Source organism: Ambystoma mexicanum, chromosome 6q (assembly GCF_040938575.1).
Source record: "Ambystoma mexicanum isolate Mex_15411 chromosome 6q, UKY_AmexF1_1, whole genome shotgun sequence".
Lineage (NCBI taxonomy): Eukaryota > Metazoa > Chordata > Amphibia > Caudata > Ambystomatidae > Ambystoma > Ambystoma mexicanum.
In genome coordinates this window covers 1,015,091,806-1,015,113,908 of record NC_090937.1, presented here as the reverse complement: position 1 = coordinate 1,015,113,908, position 22,103 = coordinate 1,015,091,806, and the positions used below count along the sequence as shown (strand labels likewise).

At 41.7% G+C, this 22,103-nt stretch overlaps 1 pseudogene; it reads right to left on the bottom strand.

The window, feature by feature from the left end:
* Positions 1-12,261: 12,261 nt before the first annotated feature.
* Positions 12,262-18,382, bottom strand: LOC138515304 (E3 ubiquitin-protein ligase RNF34-like; annotated as a pseudogene).
* Between the last annotated feature and the right edge of the window lie 3,721 nt (positions 18,383-22,103).

Genomic DNA, 22,103 nt, shown 5'->3' with positions numbered 1-22,103 from the left:
TTCCCTAAATAAATGCGTATCCGTGACATGAAATGCTACCGGGGCAAAAACACACTTAGCACCTGAGATACCCAGAGGGAGTTGGAGGCAAAAATCACAGGCAATATTTTGGTTAGGCAGGAAGAATCAAGAAAGACTCAGAGGCAGGAGTTCAAAGGTCAAAGTGCCGGAGCCAGGGTCGAAAGACACTGGGGCCTGTTGCCGAAGATCACACAGTCAGACAGTTCACGATTCAACGTAGCCAAAAGTATTTCGATATCGTCAATGTTCTGAAGCAAAAGTTGTAAGAAGGAGGGAAGACAAAGGCAAGCCTTGGAAATGAAGAAAAGGGATTCACCCAGTTTCCTCAAGTAGAACACAGTACCTTTTTCCAATGGTGCAGCTGGTGCCCTGGCAGTTGTTCCTGTTGGTTTCCCGCAGACCCACGATTCCTGGAGCTTCGTTGTGAAGGGGGACGTCTGAAGGGGGTTTGCACCACACAGGGATGAAGCTGGCAGCAGCGACGAGGAATAAAAGGTGCGCTCCTTAAAAACAGGAGAGGCTCTTCAGGTGGCTATCTGGACCACTACAGCAGCGTGCAGAATTTTCGACCAAGGAAGAGGATCCTCTGGCTGTGGAAGATGAGCTGGTTATCCCCACCAAGCTCAAGGGAAGAAGACTCCAGACTGGATCTTCTCTGAGTCGTTGAATGGAAGATAGATCAGGACTGCAGCAGGGCTTCACCAGGATGGGGTAGTTGCAGCAGCCATTGTTCTCTCCGCTTCTCTTCGGTTCCTTGTAGTTCCAGTGGTGACTCTCTGTCTTCTAGCCCAAAAGACCTGCCTTTTATGCAAAAAAACCCATTCACACAGCCTGGCTGTCAATCACCCAGCAGGGGGGTTGTCCAGCCCGGACAACTACCCTGGCCAATCATGACAAAGTGTGACTTGGGTTTCCTAGGATACCCTGTGCAGTGGGTGACTACACCCCTCCCTCACATTCAGCCCATCTAGACACCCAGGCGCCTTGAGGAGGGCTTCTGAGCAGAAGCCCACCAAAATACAGTGAACAAAGAAAAAGAAGGCAAACCTAGTTTGCTGCGCAAAGTAAGACACAAGAAGGACTTTAACAAAAAGAAATGGTGAATAAACCCAACCGGAGCCAAAAGAAAGACGATTTGGACAAGCGGGTTTATGTTCGAGGCTAATATAATAGCCAAGAACAGTACCACGTTTATCTAATATAATCACGGTAGAAAAGTTAGGGTAGATACCACTGCCATCAGCCAAGTCTAAATATTAAAAGAGCAAAACAATGCTCTAGGAGGTACAGATAAAAAGGGATACAAATTAACCCTTTCCAGTACTCCATGGAAGATGGTGTGTACTGGATCTGTGGTAGATTGACTAAGTAAAGTTAATGGTAACTTTACCCTTTTCTGGGGGACGGTAGTCGCCTCAGAAATGGAGTCGAAGGAAGTCTCAGAGACATCCCTGTGCCACAGCACTGAAGGTGCTGTGTGACACACAAAAAGAAGGGGGCTACTGAAGTGGTGTACTTCAGAGTCCACAATCACAAAAACAGGTAGAAACACATAGCAAAACACAGGTAAGAGTGGGGAAAAAGCTCTCACTCTTACCAAGTGGAAAAAAATAAAGTCCAGAAGTCCATCAAAGCTGCTGGGGGACTCACTAGGTGAGGGAAATCAGCCATAGATGAGAATTCTCCCTAACATTCTGCCACTAGACAAAATATCCACTGGCTCCCAGTCCAAGAGAGTATCAAATTCAAAATCCTCACTTGCCACACAACTGCCTTATCAAGACGGCACCAACCTACCTTAGCAACCTGATCAGCAAAACCCAGTCCAATAGACCTACATGTTCTCCCTATGCCAACCTCATTGCAACACCTAGATACAGAAAACAGAAAGCAGGCGGCACAAGCCTCCCTGAAGTAGCAGCTAAATATTGGAACACTTCGCCTACACACTTGAGAAAGGACACCTCCCTATGGTCTTTCCGTAAACAAATTAAAAACCCACCTTTTCAGCCTTGATATCAAACCATAGCCCCCAATGCCCATCTGAAATGTCTCGGCCATTGTAATTCCTGCGGCTGTCTGCAACTCATGATCTTATGTAAATACCTCAACTGCCTGTTACAATAACTGACTACTGACACTGTACTGATGTAACATAAACTGCAATTTAAGTGAATGACCATGTTCTTAAGATATAGCGCCTAGATGCCTATGGGGTACGTGCACTCTATAAATGAATAAATAAATACATTAAATAAATATCATATTTCTTCACCGCTGACTGTGACTAGGGATGATGAGAGCTGTAGTCCAAAATATCTGGAGAGCTAAAGGTTGCTGCTATGTTATATACGTGTAATGATAAGAGAAGGCATGTTTTTGATGATTGCGTGCATGCGGTTCCATTTTACAAACTATGCAGTTTGATAACACCAAACAGCACCACATTCTGCTTTGCTGAGTTCATAAATCTGCAAATTCGAGCCACTTCGTTCACTATGATTTTCAACTTTCTGTCATCTGGGCGATTATGTTTTAATGCAATATCAGCATTCTACTTGGTATTGCTGGAGAAGGATACTTATTGTATGAGTTTTACTGTGTCTGTGTGTACATTGAGGTAATTGAAGTAATGTGTGCATTACTGTAGCAGTGGTTGCACTGCTATAACTTATTAATTATAGTGACACTGTTACACTTCTAGGATTGGAAAACATGTCAACATTGTTGAAAGTGGGCAAATATGTACATTTCTGGATCATTGTAAAAACTGTGCATATCTATTCCATTTAGCTGTTGAATGTGATATGTTTCATGGTTTCCTGATTGCTGGTGTCCTGATATTTGGATTTGTTATAACTCGAGCATGACTTATGAAAGTTGAGTGTTACCATTAGTTCAATACTGTGCCAAATGTTCATGAGAATTGCACAGAATATATGTTCTAATTGGTAGAGTTATTGTTGTTGGGTTCCCTTTACAACATATTAAGCCAAGGCCTTCTTAGAATCAGTCTTCCATTGTGATTTTGCATAAATGTTTCTAAAACTGCACTTTTCAGTACATAATTCCAATAATTCATTTTTTCCAGAACTCCCAAAACCCAAATACAGTGTCATTAGGTCATATCCACTTGGTTCTATGTCACTCACCAATGTACTGCAAAACACACCATTTGATGCGGATTCCCCCTACAATTCCCTGTGTGAAAGACATCAAAAACTCTTTAAATGTATGTTTAAATCTCATTCAGATAATGACAACAATGTAGGTCCAGAAAATGTCTACAATGGACCAGAAATTCCTTGCCTTGACATTAGCTAGACATCCCCAATAAAACTGTGATACATCCTGCCCACGTTCAGTCTGTTATCAAAGTCTTTACCTCTGTAGCAGACTGCTTACACCAGTGTACAGAGAACATTCAACTAATCTGTGATGCCAATGTGTATATCTTGTTAAATGTTTTGTTAAAGTGTCAGTCATTTTGTGAAATCTATTGAAACTGTGTGAGTTGGGGATATAGTTGAACAAATATGAGATTGACGTGTTCTTCAGGCTCTATGGTGGAAGCCATATTGATTTTGGATCTTGCACTGTTCTGCAGCGTTACAGAATGCTTAAAGCTGTTCATTAGGGCCTCACATAAAAAAAGCAGTACGATAATTGGCACCACATTGGAATAGTACCGACTAATTGTCAATTGCAGTATGGGATAATATACTTAAGTTTGTGTTTTCTTTAGTGTGTGACAACTATGACACTGTGCAGCATATAACCATAGAACATAATGCATGGATCAACGCTTTATAGGAAACAAAGTTTTTTTTTTTTTTGATTTGACCTATGAAATGAGATATAACAATGCATTAATGTGAATGAATGACTGCATTTTCTGGAGAGAACATCATCACTTATAGATATATGTTTTTTTTAAAAGATAGTGGGCCTCATTACGACCCTGGCGTTGGACCATGGTGCTGGTGCTATTAGCACCATGGTCCATGCCGGATTCCACCATGGTGGATGGCGGAATTACCGCCCCATTACAAGGTTGGCGGGGCGGTAATTCCCCATTCACCATGGCCCCTTCCCCATTCCCGTTTTTGGCCCGTAGGGCACAATGGGAATGTGGAAGGCGCTAATTACGGCACCGTAAATTACGGTGCCGTAATTAGCTCCAAGGTCGCTTAGCGCCTTGGACTTAAACGCCTGCAAAAAGCAGGCGTTAAAGTGGGAATCTGGCGTTAAGGGTTTAACAGCGCTGCAGCCTTTTACGGCGCCGTTAACCCCTTAACGCCAGGGTTGTAATGAGGCCCAGTGTAATTTAAAGGTGCATGGTGTGGCCCTTCAGGGAATGTGGTTTGGGCCTCAAAGGCAGTCAAGCTTTACTCTGAAATGTGACCAATTTCTGGTAATTTATTTACTCAAATTCAGAGCACAAACAAAGCAATATGACAATTAAAGTGTTTGACGCTTTATTCTCTATATGTATATTTTCACATGTTACAGGTGAATACATTCAACAAACTCAAAGATGCAAACATATCTTTCAAAGCAGGTAGTACTTCAATTGTACGAATAAAAAGAACCAATAACAAAACAAAAATGTGGCTTTTGGGAACAAAAACAGGCTCCTTAGTTATAAGAATGCATCTTCATTTTACAATTAAGAAACAGCATGATGCGAGGTTTACACGGCAGCTGGTATTGGTAAAGTTATGTTGCAATATAGTACCCAGGAGTAACATTTTCATATATCACTTTTTTGTAGGCTGAATTAGCCACAACATCCACAGGCCTCAAAGCTGGTTTGGTACTAATGTGTGTTCGATTTTAGATGATGTGTATCATTTCACCACTAGGTGACTCATTACCATTCAACAGGGGTTGAAGCACACACATATTCTTGTGTTGTCTCTTACTAAAGTCATGCTGTGTTTTCAAGCATAGTGAGATGTAGCTGTCCTTTGAAGCATGTGTGTGTCCCAAAGCCATTACTCTCTGTAGCAGTGGTGCCTTCATGGATTGAAGCCTCTGTGTTGCACTAACGATAGACTTGGGATCCAGGTTCCAATCAACTGAGTAAACGCCTCATCACCTGAGTGACTCCTAGATCAACGGTTTCCTATAATTTGATCTGGCCAATTGTTGTTTCCTTTAAGTCGTTGAAAGTGAGTGATGTTCACATTTGAAGTTATGCAAAATGAGTTTATAACTGTAAATAATCCAGAGATGAACATCTTTCATACATTAGTGGTACTAAAAACTGTGTTCCAAGTTTGCTTCTGTTGTAGCATGTGACAGATAAGTATGTTCAATACCATTTTAAAGACATAAGTGACCTATTCACAACCCAACTCCTTTTTTGCACTCTACTCTGATCGTTTGGTGCTGGTAAACACTTTTCATGAAAGAAAATTAAAAGAAAATGGAGCCTGGCAGCAAAACAGCATTTTCTGACAATAGTGTAATAATCTGTGCCCGAGGACCTGTACTTTACATAGTGAACATATATCTAAAATCTTGTTTTATGAAAGGGGGAAATTAATTCATGTCTTCTCTATGATCCTGATAATTTCAAAAGGGAATTACTTACCTGCATTTTTCTGGAGGAACTGTGCATCAAACGACAGACACCCCGACCAGATCGCATTTTGTCTGTTAGGAAGTTCCTTTCTCCCTTCTGTTCTAAAATATATGTTGATTTTTTATTTAAATGTGTGTTGTGAAATTTGAAGCCTTCTGGTTATGTAGGCAAAGAGTTATCTGTTTCTCAGATTCACTGTTTGGCCAGCAAATAATACATGAATTTATAAAATATGGAACCTAGAACAGAATATTAACAATTCATGCATAAAAAGAAATAAAACAAATTGTTTGATGATGCCTCATATTTTTTATAAAAGGCCAATCAGTATGCATTCCTCAAACCATCTTCTAAATTGAATACTTATATTTATAACATTCCTAGATACTCTGAGTGTTGGTTGCTTACCTGAAAATTTCTTGGCTTTTGTAGCAAATCACCAATATTAGGAGGACTCAGTTCTGAAAATAATGTCCAACCTTTTCTATACACCCTAGCTCTATACCCTCCTCCACTGAACCCCCTTACCTCATATGAGCATCTGCTCCTCCCACCCCCTCTGCTGAACATCCCACCCTTTCCCCTGTTTCCAACCCCTGAACCCTCTTGTCCTACAACACACCCCATGACCCTAGCCGGCTCACATTTTACAGCCCACTTTTCATCTCCAACAACACACATCAACCCCTACTGCTACCAGAAGCACACCCTCCCCATCCCCCATAATTCAAACCTGCTCTCTTGCATACTCATCAATCCAGGCAGATCTATAAAAACAAATGTAATATCTTTGACATAATATCAGACAAAAATCCAGACATCCTCTTCTTCACAGAGACCTGGTTTGCAGACAACTATGAACCTATTGCACTTGAGGCATCCTCTTCCCCCTGGGTACTCCCGCATTGTCCAGAACCGACCAAGAAGAGGAAGAGAGCTAGCCATCCCACACAGACACAACATTCCTGTCCTACTTAAGGACACCGTAGCCTTCAGCACAGATTGTGAATCTCTTCTCTTAAAATACCTTTGCTCCCCTCTACCTCGCATAGACTTCTACTCATATATATATAGAACCCCTGCTACAGCAGGAACTTAGCAGACCTTCTTAGTGATGCACTATCAACCAACCTCAACCAGCATCCTGCTCTCACTATACTAGGAGATTTCAACATCTGGTTTGACACCTCATCAAACCTTTGACCCGCTCCCTGATGGATAACCTGGAAGCTCTTGTAAGAGGATTCAATTCAACACTACAGCTAAGTCAACGCCTAGTCTATAATACTGAATGAAAACCCTTATTGATATATCTTTAGGTCCAGTTCATGCGTTCTGGATGACTACCCCTATATAACACCCCTCTCTTGGAATCCCCCTGACCCCACTGAGCCAAGAAGTAGTTCTGTTTTGCAAGTTTAAAAGGTTTATTTGATAATTTAAAATAGATATATCACACTTTATAATAAATTAATACTTGAATATCACCCTTAATCTGATATGATGAAGATTAACAACGGAGAATCTGGCACTAACACGCTTCTCTATAATCAATAAGGAGTTGACATGAAATGAATAAAGTGGCACACTGGTGAATCGGAACAAAAGTATAAGGTGGTACAGAATGCTTTATGTAAGCTCAGGTGGATGCAATATTCAATGAATGCAGTACAGAAAATACTCAATATGATTTCAACCAAACAATGTAATCACTTTTCTCTGGCAATCCCCTCCCCCCCTTGATGCAATGCAAGGAAATGGAAGGAAGCACACAGTTCTCAGAAATGCAATCAATGTAATCAGTTCAATCCAGCAAGCTTAGACAACAGAAAACAGATAGGAGTTTAGAAAACACAAGCCCAAATTGCTTTGATATGTGCTGGCAATGAATTAAAAAAATATGCTAAACGCTTTTAATTCCCTTACAGAGGTTCAGGGTGAGTGGTATCTAGTTAATATTAGTCCAGGCTCACACTAGCAATGATGCAGGGATAGTTAGCAGGTCAAACGAATTTCTGGCAAATGGAAAGCAAACAGCAGCAGTTTTTACATGTGAAGAAATTGCAAATCGCGGTAAAATTCGCGGATGCGTGTTCCGCGATTGCGGTAAAACTATAAGGGGTAGGAATGCGGTTCTTGGTGCGATTCAAAGCTACGATTCTAAGCTATCAGAGGAAAGTTACTGCAAGTCTCTAGCCCAAACGGTCGCGGAGATATGAGCGATTTAATAAAGGTCGTTTTTGGGTTTGCAAATTTCAAAAGCTCAAAATGACAAGTGCAGCTTGCAACTAGAAATGACAGGTGACAGCTAGGAGGCAGTTCTACTTAGGTTAAATAGATTGAATTAGATGAATTTAAACTAAGAGATTGGTTCTACACAGTTCTGCTGGGTACTCACACTATATTCTTGAATTAAATGGGCCTCATCACGGATCTGGTCAGGGTTTTGGACTGGGCTCGGGTCTCTCTCTGGGCACAGCACTGCTTTCTCTCTTAGTACAGCACTGCTTTCTCTCTGGTCTGGTCTCTTAGTTCTGGATAGATTGAAGTCTCTAGTTTGGCTTTCTGGAGGTTGATGGAGGTAAGTATGGATTTTTCCGGCAGAGCGTCCCGCTGCAGATGGATTTGGAAAGTCCCCATCTGTCCTGACTGTCTGCTTTTATGTGTTTAGAATGTGGGTGTGTTCTAGCATCACTGACCCTACCTCTCTCTCAGCTTCTAATTGGTCAAACTTCCATTTATCATTTGATTGGGGAATGAACTGTGAGTCAGAGTGATGTCATTTTACAGCCTGCAGAAAGTCCACTCCTCCTGTCAACTTACACACAAATCTAGATTTGAAACAAATACATATTTGCAGAGGTACATATTGTTTTAAAATCATATGCACCCATCATGCATTACAGGAGGTATACCCTGTTCAAACTCTGCTCTTCCTGGGAGCTTGCATTCAGAACTGGCACATATTTCACTTTTTAACTGATTTTGCAATTTCTGACATTGACCCAACTTTACATACATGTGTGCAGGGAGTAGGGACATTGACTGATGAAGTTTCAGATTTTTAACATGCATACATTTAGAGTAATATCCACTTTTCCGCTGACACCCCCCTGAACATGCCACCGGGTCGAAAAACCTCTTGAAATGTGGGCAGAAAAATCACAAGAATTATGGTATCATTTATGAAATTTTCACATGTCCGCTCTATGAGTTATTCATCTTTTTAAAGTTATGTTCTGGCTCCAAAGGGGTGTGGTTTCCCAGGTCACATGGTATAGAAACCAGTCTTTCCAGTTTCTGCCAAGCCAGCTTGCTCTCACAGGCAGTGCCCCTCCCAGCTCTTGCCAAGAGGAAGCTACATTTTACGACTGCGGTAATAAAAACCTTTGCCTGAGTGAAGAGGGCTTTGTTCACTCTCTTGCAGAGCACAGATAATTCAATTATCAGATAGATGGCATATCCTTAGTGTGGGCAGCAAAAGGAAGTTTGGCCTGGGAACACAGTGGTGACTCAAGTTTCTCTCCTGATGGGGGTAGTTGCCAGGCAGAATTCAGTTCCTTAAGCCGGGTTTCAGATAAAATGTCACTTTTCGTTCCCCAGTTTCTGCATTCAAATAAAACTAAACATTTTTACATATGCAGCTAGAAGGCTGATTCTAAGTTTAAAACTATGACATTTAAACAGTTACAAAGGCATGTGACACCAAACATAGCTCACTCATTTAATCTAAACATTTTCGATTTTAGTGTCTTTAAATCCAGTGCAACTTAAACTGCTGACTCCATAGCAGTTTTGTTATAAGCATTGTTTTGGGCTCTTCATTTCCCAGATTTTGTAGGCACACAACACTCCATTCTACCAAATGTCTGCTGGTGTCCAGTGAGTTTTTAGATGTGTTGCAATGTTTAAAATAGACAGTTTGAGCCTGCCTTCAGAGAAACACAGGGTGGTTTTAAACTGCCGGCTTTTGGATAGTGGTGAGTACTGGTACTGCACCCATTTTTGGGATTTAAGAAAATGAATTCCCAACAATTCTAGGTTGCATTTGGCAATCAGCATTGCCATTCCCAATGGTTTCAGACTACTGTGCGGGTAGTCCAATGGTGGTTTTAAAGCGCTTTGAAGCTAACCGGCGCTACTGTTTTTCCTTTGGCAACCCATTTCCCTCATGGCAACCCAGCCTTTCATTCTCGCACTGGTGGGTGGCAAGTGAGGCAACCATTTTAGTGTGCGCACAAACTGCGCAGCTTTCCTGGATTTCAGCGCACATGTGGGTTTTCCGCCATCTTGAATTTTCTAAGCCCACAGCACCAAATGTTGCAGCATGATAGCTTAAACGTGGGTCAGGACACCCAACACTCTCAAAGTAACATGACACATATCCCTCCCCATTCATACCACAGGCCACACCCTTGATGCAGCATTCAGTGCCACAAACCTCACATCCACTCTCCCTCCCTGTCCCCTAATCTGAACAGATCACTCTGTAATCTTCTTCTCTCTCCTGACATCTTCTCTTGCCGCTACCCAGGTCCCTGACGTCCAGAGCGGGTCCCACAAGGGGACCAGGGAGCTAACAACGGGCGGGTCGTAATCGGCCCGTTGTTAGCTCCCGCACCCATTCCCATTGAGAACTATAGGGGCTCAAATGGGAATGGGGAAGGTCTGGGCCCGGGTTCCCTGAAGGAGGAATTACCGGGCCCTCCAAACTCGGAATGGCCCGGTAATTCCCCATTCAGGGAACACAGACCCGGACCCGATTTTGGAGGCAGCCATTGCGCCAATAGCGCCATGGCTACCTCCAAAGTCGTAATGAGGCCCATAGATTTGGTTAGGGCAGTACTGAGAATCTGGACGCAGGATTGGAGTCAGTATTCTGAGGCTTCTCTGAAGTGGATTTTGTTTGTTGGCACAGTGGTTAGGTTTTATATTGCCCTGTAGCTCTTGATATATATGAAAGTAACGGTTCATACAATAATGCTGACAATCTAGGCAACTGGAGTGAAAAGCTATGCATTTAGCCATTGTGCTGAGCAAAAAAGATTCCCTTAGCAAATACATAGGCAATTGGGAAACCAATTGCCATGGGAAAAGCTACAGTAACTGTTTCGGAGCTTGAGCTATCGCCATGACTGGCGATTTCTCGGAGTGGCTTCTGTAGTGGCATGCAGTCGATCTTCTTAGGACTCTGAACTTAGAGCATGCAGCACCATCACCCCTCAAGGCATAGCAGAAGATAGTCAAACTTTTATTCCCCTCATGATGGTAGACACTTTCAAAAAAGAAAGTTTCCTTCACTCAAGTGAAGGCCAGGGCTTATTTACGTCAAGACCACCTACTTTGGAATATCATTTCCATCGAACGGTGCTCAATGTAGACAATCCTCATGTGACCAATAGAAACCCTACTTCCAATATCAAAATCCAAGCAGGCAGAGAAGACGTTCCTATGTAGTACTGTTGCATGCTTTAATTAGGGGCTAGTGGGAAGGCTGCACTTGAGTGGTTGAAGAACAATCTGTTCAGGATATCTAAGAATTAAAATGATTATTCATTCATTTTGCATTTTGTTTTGCATAATTTTAACAATTGTATCCCCTTCATGATTGATTTATTCACCACCTACCGAGGCAGGATCTATCTAGTTGTAACCATGTTAAAATAAAGTACTTATGTGACATAGTATTGCTAAAATACAATATACGCAGCATCTCGAGCAGACGTTTGCAGCAGGCTTTGTGAAAGTTTTGACATCCTGACAAAAGCGTGCACCTCAAAAGTATTCACCTCATGTTATTCCAGTTTTTCTAACACAAGTTGAATGTCAAGCCCTCCCAAAACTAGAAGGTTTGCTTAGGCTTTTGATTATGTAAAGCAAGTCAATATTGACCAGTTAAATCATCAGTGTCTCTCTACTTGGTAAATAAACTGGGATTTGAAAGTATTTAGCATTCAAGTGAAAAGTCTCTACGCCATCTATATCGTAAAGGTAAATCCGTTTTAACAGACCACACCTTGTTCTTCAAAAATATGAAAGCAGACTCCTTTTGGAAATAAAAAACAACTTCCACGCCATGTTTTTAGCTCTAGGCAAGATGGTGAGGATTCCTTTCTTTATGCAGTGGCACAACTAGAAGCATGAGAAGCGGAAACAAATCATATTTGCATAGACCAAGGCAAAGTCACATTAAATAGATGCACCTAAGAAAGTAATCTGAAACCAAGCTTAGGAATGAAAGCATCCTTAGAGATCATGTGAGAAGCTAAATACAGACGATAGCCAAGTTTCGCTTCACTGAGCCAAACACTTTCCAGTGGAGAAGATGCGACTATAAATTGCCTGTAAACAGATTAACTTTGACAGTGTGTGGTTTCGTCCGATGGCTGAGGCAGCTCTTATTATCATCGCTGTATGCACATTGACAACACATGCTGCTATTTGAGGCCTTTTAATGTTATGTGATAGAAGCACTATTTCCCAGTCAAATTGAAAAATAAGTCCCATCATTGGATATGCCACATTTCACATTGTCAATTAAAATGACATACAATCCAAGCGTGATTCTATCCTGGTCTTCCTTAAAATATTTCTACATTCAAGTCATAAGCTTTGACAAAAGGTTTCCAATTCGGTTTTGGTCTTTCTTTCTAGGACTTAAACATATGCACAATGCTCACGACTTTCAGTAAACATAAAGTGTGACACCCTTCTGGTACGCTTCACGCTCTCGGCTTCCTTCTCGGTTCACATCCTAATAGTTTATCATCCTCTGGGTAGCGGCCCCGCCTTTGCTGGTCAATTCTTGGAATTAGTTGCTCTCTTGCATATGCAGTATTTGCATTTAATAGTTTTGGTGCTTTCCTCATGCAGTCCTTTTCACTCTGCTGTTATCTTTAGTGCCACGTTGCAGTGGATTTCCATGCGCTATACAAGCTTATGTAACATAACGTAATATCATATAACACCATAATGCCTGCAGATGGGGCATTCACTCATTCTCTTGCTGCATTTGGTGCAGGTGACAATATGACCACACACCAGAAGGACACAGTCAATAACCGCATTGATACAGATCCTACAATGTTAATCGTTATTATTCATAAGTGAAGCTTCTCTCCATCTGTAAGCATACTGTTATCCAGGCTTTCCACCGATTTTCTTCGTTCTCCCTGTACAATCCGTTCACTTTCTCAACCAGCTCCCATTTCTCACAACATCCAGATTAATTTACAAAAGTACGAGCCAGGATTTCTTTCAGTTGTCCTATGGTCAGCGCTACAACTACCTCAAGAGTTGACAAATCAGACAGAAATGTTCTTGCTCTCTTTCTGGATCTGCTGCTTCTCATGACCTTCAACTACTTCAGTAATTATCGAGGATGTGTCACTTCTATCCTGCTGGACACTGACTTCTTCTCCTTCTGTGATGGTGGAGGTTTCACATCTTCCCTCAGAGTTGGCCCAAGTTGCTGAATTTTCACCTCTGTCAATTAATTCTCCCTGAAATGATGATGCCGCAGGCGAGGATGATCTATGGTTTGCCAAGAAAGAGTGGGTAAACCAACTAAAAGTCTGTGACCATGAGAATGAATGCTACTGGTGTCCATTTGCCCTTGTGGGCCCGGTCTATTGTGGCACATTATAAGGTCCACCAAGTCCTACTTCTCTCTGCTGCTCTCTGTTGGTATGTTTCAGAGATTCAGATATTGGGATCTTTGACCTTTGCTTATTTGTTTATTTATTTATTTATTTCATTTGTTGCTGGCGCTCTAGCCCGGAAATATCATGGCGCTATGTTACGTTGGTTGGAAAAAGTGGAAAATACACAGTTGCTGGGTGACACAATGAGTATGATTGCACCAGTAATGGTAAGTAGGATACAGTTAGGTGTATTTATTGAACAGTATGGTGTTGAGTTTTTTACGCATCAACTGAGGATGTTGAAAAGCTGTTTTGTAGTAGGAGATAGGTGGGACATCTTCCGAGGTTTTCTTGGGGATGGAACAGACAGCAAACGTCCTTCTTGCAGTCACAGCATATAAGCTTTTTCTTCAAGTCAGAAAACGCCATTCTGCAAGCATTGCAAACAATGTTAGCCCCTTCTGCAGAAGGTGGAAACGGTGAAAAGTCTGGATGTTGGGCAAATCGGAAGGGCCCCACGCTGCTTCCAAATCCAGATTGCTGGCAACAGACAGCTCCGGTTCACATTACTGCATTCAGCAGCCAACAACATAAAGCCCACAAGGAGGTGGTGCCCGGCTTCAGGACAGACTGTTCTCACGCCACCACGGTAAGCTGAACGGTGTTACACAGCCTTGTATCTTATATTTTCAGGCTCAATCCTAGCTGACAAGATACATGCCGCCTCTCCCACTGGCCACCAATGGTCGGGTCTAAGACTAACTAGCAGAAGCTCTTTTTCTTTCCATAAATGCTGAAGCTGATGACAGTTTTAGAACTGTTTCCATATCTTCTTATTATGCTAGTGTCATCTAAGGATTATGACTTCAAATATGGCATTGACATCCTTATTACATTTCTCATCTTAAAGAAGTAGGTTTCCATGATGTCTTTTACTAATCTTTGTTGCCTGCCGAGTTCCATTGAACCCTTACTGCAGGCAGTAAATAATGTCAAAAAGTATTTTATGTCTATGCTTGAAGCAATTTAAAAAGAAGTCTTGATTAATAAGAAATCCTTAACCATCATCTTAGAGTTTAGGTAACTCTGTAATGTTATGGTTTAATTTACCATATGGATTTGAGGAATACGTTTAATTTCCTCCCTTAGTGAGGGCCTGAAATATACCTGTTAATAAGAAGGTGACCTACCTGCATTTACTGTGGCTAATTTCCAATGTTATCAATGTATCACTTCTGCAGGATACAGTTCCACCCTTGCTTAAACAGCCGATTGTGTCTCCACGGTTTATGAAATCATCTTTAGCCTTTTCAGTCAGGTCTCCTCATCAATCAATTTCCGGTCTTCTCTGGATTTCTGAATTATTGAGTGTTCACTCCTCAACTGAACATTTTTGGGGGAATACTGGATAATTTAGACTTGTATCAGTCGCATTTTCATCCCTGTCAGGGAACTGACGCTGCACTCACCAAGGTATGGGATGATATCATGTCGAGTGCCAATGATGGAGCTCATTCTTTACTAGTTATGCTGGATTTCTTTTTTTACACGGATGATCCTGAAATTCTTCTTTTACATCTTATATAATAAGTCTGCCTGTCAGATGCTTCATAGGAATGCCTCACGTTCTTTCTCTCCGAAATATCACACAAACTAAAGCTCGTGTCTTCATTGTTGTTGGGTACCACATGGATCACACCCATCTCCTTTGTTGTTAAATGTCTGCATTTTGCCTGTAATTTCTTTAGAAAAGTCCATTGTAACCTTCACCCCTGCACTAATGATACTCAGAGTAATGCACTTGAGTATCACTGTAAGATTTCAATGTCTGCTTGGGCGAAGTTATGAATTGGATGGTATGAAATGGATTTATGATATGATATTTCATTTATAGCACACCAATAAAGTGTTTCAAGGCGCAAACCTTCAGCAAAATCTGACCAAAATTATGGCATTGCTTCTCGACCTCGGAAACTTGTTAAAAGAATCACTGAGGACCCAAAGCCCTTCTCTAATCTTTGGCCTCCCTTTGTCTTATTCTGATAAAATCAAGAACATTTTAGTTATCTGGCTATCTGGTTTCGATAAATTACCACTGTTGTGAATGCCCTAAATTCTAGATTTGTTAAAGAAAATCTTATGGTTTCTACCCTAAAGAGGACCACAAAGGAACAGTAAGGACCTGTATCAATGCTAGGCTTGATTATGCAAATGCATTATAGCACACCAATACACAAGTGTGTCAAGGCGCGAACCTTCAGCTAAATCTGACCAAAATTATGGTATTGCTTCTCGACCTCGGAAACTTGTTAAAAGAATCAATGAGGACCCCTTCTCTAATCTTTGGCCTCCCTTTGCATATTCTGATCAAATCAAGAACATTTTAGTTATCTGGCTATCTGGTTTCGATAAATTACCACTGTTGTGAATGCCTTAAATTCTAGATTTGTTAAAGAAAATCTTATGGTTTCTACCCTAAAGAGGACCACAAAGGAACAGTAAGGACCCATATCAATGCTAGGCTTGATTATGCGAATGCATTATTGATAAATCTATGAGCCAAATATGCACATCACTTATTGTTCAAGCAAAATGCTGCCATCTGATTGATCTTTAAACTTTCTAAATCTTCCAGAATTACAGGCTACTGCTGTTCATTGACCTGACTTCTGGTTGAGAAAATGGAGTCTTTAAATCGCTGTGTCTGAGCAACTCTTCCAGCCTTGTGCATACCAGTAGCATCAAGACTTGCCTTTTGACTCAACCTCTGACTCCACTTCTGCGCTATCCAACCTGCTATACACTTTCTTGGGAGCGTGCTGCATTGCATCTCCACGTCTCTCCATGCAAAACTATTATTTGCTGCCCTTGATGCTATGGTTATCATCTACATGAACTTTGCAGATGACACCCAGATCCTTATCCCCATTACGGGTTACCACGAGCTAGACACCATCACCATTAGTAAGATATATGCCATAACCCAAAACTGGATGGCTACAAACAGTCTGTGCCTTAACGATGAAAAGACAGAGATGCTCATTGTTGGTCCCCCATTAAACTAAAAATGCTCCACCCTGATTATGCTACTATTATCATTGCCGAAACACCCATTCCAGTCCTTAAACAGGCCAAAACGTTGGGTGTGTATCTTGACGCCATTCTAACTATGACAGGACACATTAATTATTTATTTTCTGCCACCTCATACACAACCAAAGGTATCGCGCTCAGTTGCCAATTCTTGACACCGCAAAACTACCTCACATTCGCGTGTGCCCTTATATTGTCAAAGCTAGACTATTGCAACATACTACTGCTAGGCACTTCCAACTCAAACGTGGACAAACTCCAACTCCTGCAAAACAAAGCCTTTTGAGCTGCCTTGGGCATCAAAAGGATGGACCATATCTCCCATACCAGGAGGGAAGTTCATTGGCTTCCCATCAAAGCCATAATCCTCTTCAAAACACTCTGTGTAACTCACAAATGCATCAACAAGAAACCCCCACCTATCTCAACAATGCCATCTCCCAAAACACAATGACCAGATCCTTAAGAGCCAATATTAGCACCTATCATGTGTCTTGTACACTCACTTGAAGAGATGGACAGTGACTCTTGTGTCTTCTGCGTCCTGAATCTCTTCTGCTATCTCCCAGCAGAATCTAGCAAGTGTGGCACTCCCACAAACTGCCCTCAGGTGTTCCCATCTCCTGCTGCACTTCCCCCCAGCTGGCCCCCACTAGCAGACACCTGGTGCATCACCATTGCCCCTAAAAGTATGCTGCTGCCTCCCAACTAAATAGGGTGAGTGTACCTCTCGCACAATTTGCCATTAGGCTTCTCTGCACCTTCTACTCTTCCCAGTTGTCACTGATTGGTACAAGTCTTGTCCACCAATTTCAAGAGACAGATATTGAGTGGGATGCCATTGCTGAGATGAGTGAGCACCACCTTGCTTTGGAATCTATTACAGGACATTTCAAAATTGTATTTGGTTCAGACCACACGGCACACAGCACAATGTAGTTATATACTATAAAAGCAAAATATATAGTTACTCAAGATAAACTTGTGCTGACCTTTTGCATCTACTTCTGGGTACCATTTGGTGGTTTAATATGTTTCTTAACTTGGTACAACAGGCTGTGTATCCTTATCTGTTTCTTTTCCTTAAGACATAAGTGAACCCTAATGATGGACTAGTTAAGTCCAAAATGCATTGACCAACATTGTTTGAAGAAAATTACCTTAAAATAAAACAATGTCATTGGAGAACATGTATTTGGACATTTGCATTGTTGTAGTTTGATAATATGTCGGTGTGACCAGTATTATGTTAGGAAGTGGGTGGGGGGCAACAGTAAATATGTCCGAACATCCTTAAATAGTGTAAGCCTGAATCCAGCAACAGCCTCCTGTCACTCTGAAAGCTGTTTGAGACTGAGGGGCTAATTCATGAAATGTGTGCACCGAAAAACGGGGATTTGTGCGCCTTTCTGCCTGCAAATCCCCATTTGTTAAACAGGGATTTGCGGGCAGAATGGCGCAAAAATCCCTGCTTTTCGGCGAACAAATTCCATGAATCAGCCCCTGAATTGGAGCTCTAACCACAGGTCAACATCAATCACACACTTTCCGGTGATTCAATTTAAAAGTTAATTCCAGGTCTATTCATTACACTTTGACAAAAGACACACATAACATACTTTTGAATGCCAGATAAAAATGATATATTTCAAAATGTTTTGATAAGTTCAAGAAAATGTATTTGCGCCAGTGGAAGGGGGCTCAGCCAATCAGGTCACTGGTGCAGCGGGATAGAGAAGACACAGTGCACCACCGACTGTTTCAAGCCACCCAAGGCCTTTCTCCGGGTGGTGCCATGTTGATTGTGGGGATGCAACAGGGAGCCTCTCAATGTCCCCCCACACTCTTACCCCCAAAAACATAAAATACCCTTTCCCCACCACCTTGCACATCCCCCACTTACCTGCTGGACTGGAGGTTTCTGCTGCGGTCCTGGACCTTCCACTGTTGTGGCCACTATAGAAATATTCAAATGGTGGAGGCCATCTCGTTTTTCTTTTTTTTCCAAGAGAATGGGTTCATGCAATACGTGCATCTCCCAAAAATATAAAATAAACTTTTTGCACCCGAGGCAAATCCTTGGTTGCGAATGGCTATGACCCCCTTGTCGGTGGGCAGACGTGGTCAGTAACGGCCCACAGCCCTCAACTTGGCCCTCGCGTCGCTATGACCTAACTAGGCTTGGGCTGGCGGGCAGTTACCAGCCATATCCAACCCTGACTTAGGGGTGTTTGTAATATTTATGTTTGAATGAATTAGTGGCAAACATTTTACTAAGAAACACCTATTTAGTGTCTCGCAAAAGGATTTTTAGAATTGTCCAAAGTAGTTTTTTTTTATTGATGGACTTTTTGTTCCATTTTTTCTCAAGTCTCTATCTGCTTTTTGTTTGTTTGGTTGCTGCCAGTTTTGAGTACTGAGAAGTTCAGTTGCTCACCAACTGTGATATTCTAGTACCTTGAAGGATAGCCCCATCTCTGAACATAAGTTGCTATTTGTATGGTGCAAGTCAATACAGATCCGTTATCAGTCATTCATGTAAGCAAGAACAACAAAAAAAAACACAAGGGAAACATTTTAAAAAGAATAAGTGCCAGTTGCACAGAGGGGATAGCTATAATTGGCACTTGCTTATGATTGGGTTCCTTCCCTACGTGACATTTTGGACATATGCACAACATATTGGAAAATAAAAAGTTACACTTGACACAATAGTTTAACAGGTTTTTTTCCACTTCTTCTTTTTTTTTTTTTAAATGTGTGAAGATTGCTATGGAATCTACCTGCTTTTAGCATGTGCTTCAAATAGGCAACACCTCATGAATCAATTGCTTTTGAGCCCACATTAACATTTCATGCGGGTCGTAAACCAAGTGCTTTTGAAAGGTGGAACCCTGGAAAGGAATATACGTAAACGCCAGTTCATGGTCAGCCTTACTTGCAAAAACCTACACTACCCACCGGATCACTGAAAATGGTAGTAAGACAGGAATTACACCCTGACTGTTATCACACCGTTTTTCGTTGTGATTCAGGGGAGTCAAAATGTGCCCCTATAATTGTGAAATGGGCCGGACACAATTTGGATACATTCAACAATGTGTTTTGATTTTATCTGATTTTTTGCACCATTTGCCTGATTTTTCTTTTATGGTGGTGTTGCATCAGATCACACTTTATATGCATTTCATTCATTAATTTGTTATGGTCATATCTATTCAAATAGGCACTAAAGAAGCTACATCCAGGAGCAAAACATGTGTTGGCCAAGTCCAGGAGCCTTTCTATTAAGAACACTTGTTGACTGTAGTTATCTCAGCAACCAAGCCTGATCCAGAATAAAGTCATGCAATTCTCAGAAAATGAAGAGATGATATTGTTTGGGTAGGCTTTGCATTGCTGGAATCTTTGTCAGAAGCAGCTGAGGTGTAGTGTTTGTGGCGTTGGTGGTGGTGCTTGACAGCTTCAATTTCAGTTCAGACATAGACTTTGAGAGAGGACGTCGCCTAAATTAGTGTTTTGCTTTCATCCAGCATTCCGAGAGGAGAAGGCGGAGAGGCTGTGCTACTGCAGGGAAAATGTGCCTACTGATCCTTCTGAGTACTTAGAGGCCAGTATTCAGAGATCGAAACAGAAGCTTGGTGGTGAGCCGCAACGAGAACCCTGTACAGCCTGCCATCTTCCTGGAGTCTTCTTGGAGTTTTGCCACCTCCCGGTTCTCTCCCACTGAGGTTAAGTAAACTACCTGGTTACTGAGTCACAGAGTGACTGTTAGTTGTGGAAGCGCTATTCATTTTGAGCTGCATGGTAGTTAAATTGTGGCGTCTTTTTCTCCTACTTATAGTCAATGGTGCAGTGCCTGCTGGGTTATTTTTCTGCCCTTTGAGCTTCTGCAGTAGCTCGGGGTATATAGGCTTTCAGGGGAAGTGCAGCTCAGTCCTTCATTTTTGGTGGTGCAGGCAACCAGTGTGTACATTGTGGGACACAGATGCCCGCCTGTTCGCCGTACCGGCAGTCTGCTGGCTCACTCACGAGCAGCACGTGTTACCTTTTCAATGCACCCGACACTCACGGATATGTGTTGAACACCATAGGTCCAGGAAATCCTGCACCATGTGAAAACTGAGACCTCTCCTTTAGCTGTTCAAAGTTCCAGTGCATGTTCTCGCTGCTGGCAGTAAATAACTATGACGAGAATCTCCATTATGCTGAACGCCTAGGCTGCACACTATTCATTTTCACGAGGACCTGAGACAAAACAATACAACAGATTGAGGCCCCAGAACCACAAACTCTGCAGGCCTTCCAGATTCAGATGTAACATCTCTATCTGGCTGAGTCACAGAAAAAAAAACATAGCACCTAGAGGGTCCACTTTGAATCTCTGGTCCTGAAGATGGCAACAATGAGCCATTAGAAAGTTGTCGAAACATCTGATTTAAAGACAGTTAGAATCTACGTAACTGTTAACCTGATAGAAGGGCACCTTTCTGGCCCTTACCAATTAATTCTAGATGTAGACCTGCTAAAATGAATTCACCTTTAGAAAAATTGTAATAATTGTGTTAATCACGTATACTTGAAGAAATCGATCATCTATGTGAACGTTTTGTTTATTGTTATATGGCAAGCGTTGCAATTGTTTTCCTTTTCATTTGTTTGAAAGACTTCCATTTACATGTGTACACAACATTAGCATTATGTTGTCTTTGACTATTCGAGAATATGTTTTATGACTTTTTGCTCACTGTATCTCTAGTGTTAGCAAATTGGTATAAAATAAGAATACAAAATAGATATTTTTCTATTCAGATGCTTTGGTTAATGTGAGGAAGATTTCCTTTTTCGGGGATCCATCTGCCAAGTATAAGGGTCCTTTATATACATATGCAACAAAGTACAATCATGTGTTCAAATTGTAATTACATGTGTACATGTGTTGGGAACCCTCTCCCGTATGCAGTACATTGTGGTCAGGGCAACCTACACTGGTATAACTAATGGCTAATAGGCATGTCAAGAAGCGCTATAACTAATCGGCCCTCCAAAAAATGTGCAAAGATCATACACATATACATAGAGGTGAGGTCACAAACTGGTGGTATACCTGATGTGATTAATGAAACGGGTCAGGATTTTTCTAATACTATATAAATTAGAGGTAAAATAACAAGATATGTTCCTGTCCCTCATGAAAGCTCTCAGAATCCTGCACTATGCTGGAAAAGCATGAGACGACGGTAAATGGTGGAGTATCTAGTACCTCAGTGGTAATAGACAATAATACATGTTTTGCTGAAACTTTGTTATTCGTTTCAATCTGAAGTACAGCAATTAGCCAAGGAAAATGCTAATACGCCAGAAATGTCCACGGTTGCGGTAGTGGGTCTGCCACAATTAAATCTGACACTTCACTCCTCCTTACAAAGATTGTCCTGTTCAACTCCACACTCTCCTTCTCTCCTCACATCTCTGACGGCTCTAAGAAGTCACACTACCAGCTGCACCTTCTCACAGGTATTCTTCCTTTGCTCTCCTTTCCCCAGAAGCTCACTGTATCCAGAGCTCTGGTTCTCTCTAGGCTGGACTACTGCAACAGCCTCTTTCTAAATCTGCCTGCCTCCATTCTCTGCCCTTTGCAACTCATCCAGAACAGGACTGCAAGACTTGTTCTCGACCTCAATCCCAGGGATCATATCTCTCCAGGACTGCAATCTCTGCACTGGCTCCCAGTGTCTGCGAGTATTAAGTTCAAG